The following is a 5,399-nucleotide window of genomic DNA, read 5'->3' as shown; positions in this document are numbered from 1 at the left end:
TGATTAAAGAAAATAAAATGAACTATATTAAATTAATTTGATGTAAAATTATAAAACTTAAAAATCTGATCTTTTATTAACCTAATATATTTAAATTAGAATTCTTTAATATAAAATTAGATAAGATTAATGTATTATCTTTCTTTATTAAACTAAGAATTCTTTATTTTTTAAAAAGTAATTGATAATTTTTTATATTTAAATATTGCAAATAAGATTTAAGTATAAGAATAATATTAGAAATTTTAATAATATAAAATTATTTATACGAATTTGAGATATTTAATATATTATTAAATTATGTTACAATTATATTATAAAAATATTATATATAAAAATATTCTTTAAATTTCATATTTCACACATAAAAAATTATAAAGATAATTAAAGAAGGTAAAAGACATTTGTTTACATTTTCCCATAACATTGTCAAATCAAATGAATAGCTATTGAGGTTCGATAGGAGACTGACAGTGCAAGACAAATGGAAAGGGACTAACGGAAATTGTTAAGGACATGGTGCAAATAAGTTGCATCGTAGCCAGTGCCCCCATGGGACCTTGATCCTCCATTTCGGAATTAGTTTCATGCAATAATTATATAAGGAGTACATGGCAATAAGGATACCGATTAATTTGAGGATGGGAAAATAGGTTGTGACAAAGTGGTAGCTGAGAGGACAATCAATGAATAGCGTACGCACGTTTGTAAGGTTTGGAATGATCAGATATGACAAAAGCTATGGGTATCTATACCTGTAGAAGCCTACCCACCAGACTGAGGGGGCCCAGAGCATCTCAAACATTTGACAAAGCATCTCAAACATTTGACATTTGCATCAATTTGGCAGTCATTAACATCTATGTTTGGTCACAAATGTTTTTATGCACAGGAGCCCTGGTATTTCGTATCCAGGATTCTCAGAAATCAAAATTATAATAAATCTTTTTCATATTGACACACAGATTTTACATATACCGCCAAAACATACATTATATGGAATTCAAATAGAATCATTTCAATTTTATAAAGCAATTCAATATGCAGACGCTACTTGTACCAGAAAAGGCTCATAAACAGTTGTTGGAACTTGGAACTTCTAATATTGTCAAATATTAGCGAGGTTTTTCCAAAGCCTGGAAAATATTGTCTTGCACAGATCACAGATGTGATTCCTCGGGAATATCATCGCACAAAGTAGGTACAAAAAATGAATTATTCAAAAAAACAGTCTACTTGCATTAAACACAATATTTGAATATCATCGCATGATCTTACACAAACATTGACTATTATTATTGCATAAGCGCAAATAAAGCATCCATTCAGAAGAAACTGAACATTCCTTCTAGAACAAAAGTAGTATGAAAAAGCCTGATTCTAATCGGCTTGTTCGTTGCCGGGAAGTTTCTCTGTTTCTTTCCTTCCTCTCTATAAGAAGCCGAGAACAAGGGTTAAGGCAAAACAACTGATTTGTATAGATTTAATTGCTTTGTGGTCACCATTACGAATTCATTTTCCATGACAGCACTTAGTTTTTCTAACATCTCCACTACTGCCAACTATGCAATTCCTAAGCTGCCATCTTCAAATCTTCAAGGGCGGTCCAGAGATACAAAATACCATGTCTTCATAAGATCTGCAGGTTATATCACGCCAATGTCTTCTTTAGATAAATTCTAAAGCATTCCTACTCGTTTTAATTTATATTTTTGTCTATAGTCATTATAAAAGTTGCAACCTTAGTCAGCTTTTAGAGGCTTATGAAGAACATAGTTGAATACTACAATAATTTTGTTGTTAAGCATTTGTGTTTTCTCTGCTCATAGTCCAATTTATTTACAGTTTGGAAGGGTACGATTAGTGCACAATCTACAATGTTATACTCATTCATATATTTATTTCATAATCAATTCTGTTATTGAGTTTTCTTGAACTGATTTGTAATAATATCTTTAATTTAGGGGCCTCTAATTTCAACTTCAATGGAAGAAAGAATTTCAATACAAGAATACATCAGAAAGCGAAATCTATGAGTGTTGAAGATTCTTCCAATGTACTTACTAAGGTCTGTTTGGTTGTTGGAATAGGAATAGAAAATTTGGAGTATGTTTTCTATGTTTTGTTTGGTTCATCAATTGGAATAGGGAATAGGAATACATATTTCTATTTTGCCTCTAAAATGAGCTTATACCCATTCCAAAAAATAGTTGTTATTGAAATAGTCGTTTCCTATTATTCTCCATTCATATGCTTGCAACCAAACAAGCACTTAACTATATTACCTAATGTACTCTTTACATTTATGTTTACTTTAATCATCGTGTTTATAGTAAATTTGATAACCACTCATCTCGTTATATGGCAGGCTGAGAAAGAGAACAGAGAGAACAAATCATTTGGTTCGATGTGCATAGATGATAATATTAGAAGGATAAATATGTTGTTCTTGGAAATTAAGAGAAGATATTCATCTCTTTCTGCTTATGATACAGGTTGGTCTTTAAATATTCTATTACATAGTTTGATGATATTTTTATAATGATCATGTAAATGTAAGAGACATTTGTTTGTTGGTGCAATGCATGGTGCTTATCCTATCAATTTGATTCTTGGCCTCTCAATGGTAAATCATTTGGAGAGCTTGGGTATAGAAAAATATTTCAAACTTGAGATAAAAGAGGTTCTAGATGATGTCTATAGGTAATTGGGAGATATTTTTCTGACTAATTGTAGTATATTTTATGAATTGATTTCCATATTGTTTGAAATAAATATTCTTCCTGGGCAGATTTTGGATAGAGAATGAAATGGTTGAAGGAATGCCATCAGCATCAGACATAATGACCAATTCTATCAGTTTCAGGATCTTGCGATGGAATGGATATGACATGTCTCCAAGTCTTTTGAAAAATGTGAAATTTTGGGCATGTAGTTTCTAAGTCAAAGATTGATTATGTACAAGAGTTAATTTGAATTTTATTTTTAAGTCTTTTATTCCATTTTCATTTCCTATTAATTTGATATCAGCAAAAATTGTCTAGATGTCTTTTTCAGTTACCTAAGGGATAGTGACTTCCTACCATTTCTAGAAAATAGTGGCCAAGCTACTATAGCATTGCTGAATTTATACAAGGCATCTCAGATGATGTTCCCAGGTGAAAGAATTCTTGAAGAAGCAAAATCATTCTCCCAAAATTATCTTGAAAATATCAAGATGAGTGATCAAAGTGGAGCTCTCAAAGATGTTGAAGCAAAGGTAATCAATTTATTTATTAGATTGCAAAGCATCCAACGGCTTAAACAGCACACACTAAGCTTCATTCTAACACTAAAAGTGTTAAATAATTAAAATTGACATCTTTTTTAACTTAATTTTCTCCTTAATGTGTGATGTTTAAAGGTAGAGGCAAAGCACAAATTTTTAAATTTATTTATGACATTAGTATTGTGCGTCATTGTGTTCTTTACAGGTTAAGCATGCACTGGATGTCCCTTGGATAGCTGGTTTGGAGAGAATAGAACATCTGCTATACATGAAAGCATTTTCTTTTCATGATATTTGGATTGGAGAGACCTCTTCTAGGTACCTTTTGACTGGATCCCCATATCTTTATAACCCTTCACTTTTACCTAAAGTTTAAAATCTATAGGCTTGTAGATGACCTTTGAATTGTATTACAGGATTCCATTTACAGGAAAGGATTTATTTTTGTCTTTAGCCAAACAAGACTTCAATATCTGCCAAGCAGTTCAACAAGAGGATTTGAAGAAGTTGGAAAAGTGGGTAGTTTTTTTAAAATTACAAGAATAATAATACCACCATTGTTAAACTGTGAATTTGATAAGAATTTATGGTGGTTGTCAATATAAACATAGAGAAGAGTTGCTAACTTTCTTTGTTTCAAATGTTATGCAGATGGGACCCAATAGTTTTATGTAATTGTTCAGCTAATGTGAAAAAATTATTCTCTTCTATTTATAACACTGTGAATGATATTGCTCAAGATATATGGATTTTCCAGGGCTGGGACATTAGCACTCAGTTAAGAGAAATTGTGGGTATATCTCCCTTGAACATAAATTATGTGTGCATTTTATTTATATTCTATAGATGCCAACAAAATTTACTTGGAGAAGCTTTGCAAACAACAGATCACTAGGGTAACAATATGTGAGAACTTTTTTGTGCTTAATTTTATAGTGGTACGAACTGGCAATCTCAATGATGAAGGAAGCTGAATGAACCAAAACTGGATGTATACCATCTCTGGAAGAACACATGGAAAATGGGAAAACATCAATTGCCTTGGAACCAATTATTTTTACATCACTATTTTTTATTGGCCCTAAGCTTTTCGAGCAAATGATCCACCATCACGAGTATAAGAGGCTTATGCAACTCCTGAATACTTGTGGGCGCCTTTTGAATGACAGTCAGAGCTACAAGGTATTGAACATTTCCATCAACAAAATCAGGCTTTGTATTACTTAATGAATAATAATGAGCTTAATTATTCATATAACAGATTTCAATGGAGGACTAAATTGTTCATTTATTTCAGAGGGAGATGAAGCAAGGAAAGCTCAACTCTTTATCATTGTTCGTGAAAGAATATCCCGCAACATCTATTGAGGATGCTACTGAGTGGATTGAAGGAGGTGGACAGAATGGATCAAAGACAAACACAAATGCAATGATAAATATTCAAATCAATAAGCAAAACACAAAGACATCAAGTTGTGCTACAGCACTTAATACTCATTAACATATCTGGAATCTATTACAAATCCATAGAATGCTACAACATTCCATCCACTCATGATCCACCATGAGAAACCCAAAATGGGCTCTACTGATCCACCATGATCAAATAAACATCTGATACTCAAATCCTTACATAATGCCTCTATTTATAGAGGTCTGAGAACTTTCTTAAATACAAAATACATTTTACACATGTTATAATATATTAAATATGGGCGGCTGGCTGGAGCGACTGAGATGGCTCATTCTCTCCTATTTAATATGGACGGTGGATGGACGGTTGAGTAGGGCTTTGGACGATGGATTGGTTGTCTGCTATTGATGGCAGAAATTAATACCGCCATCTACCGCCAACACTCCCCCTTAATTTCTATCACTAATGCTACTGCATTTATATTGTTTTCCCTTATTATAATTATTTCGGGTTTTATGGCTTACCCCTAACCAATGCAATTTTGAAGTGGTTCCAAGCTCACCACGAACTTCTCAAACATTACACAAATGGTTTCAAGATCACCATAAACTTTGCACTCCAATGGTTTACAAACCAAGCATTCATTGGTTCTACTAACCATGAATCATCACTATAGGAAAACTATCCTCACTCTAGGCCTTTCTCTTTTGTATCTGC

The 5,399-nt window shown here is 32.4% G+C and overlaps 1 pseudogene across 1 annotated transcript; it reads left to right on the top strand.

The window, feature by feature from the left end:
• Window positions 1–2,715: 2,715 nt before the first annotated feature.
• Window positions 2,716–4,961, top strand: LOC149555410 (ent-kaurene synthase CPS/KS, chloroplastic-like; annotated as a pseudogene). The gene is made up of 5 exons (XR_016364482.1): window positions 2,716–3,259; window positions 3,474–3,586; window positions 3,685–4,058; window positions 4,205–4,450; window positions 4,566–4,961. The product of XR_016364482.1 is annotated as an ent-kaurene synthase CPS/KS, chloroplastic-like (transcript).
• Window positions 4,962–5,399: the final 438 nt, after the last annotated feature.

Source organism: Cupressus sempervirens, chromosome 5, assembly GCF_028749045.1.
Source record: "Cupressus sempervirens isolate cs-2001-9-10 chromosome 5, ASM2874904v1, whole genome shotgun sequence".
Taxonomy (NCBI): domain Eukaryota; kingdom Viridiplantae; phylum Streptophyta; class Pinopsida; order Cupressales; family Cupressaceae; genus Cupressus; species Cupressus sempervirens.
This window is presented reverse-complemented; position numbering and strand designations above follow the sequence as displayed.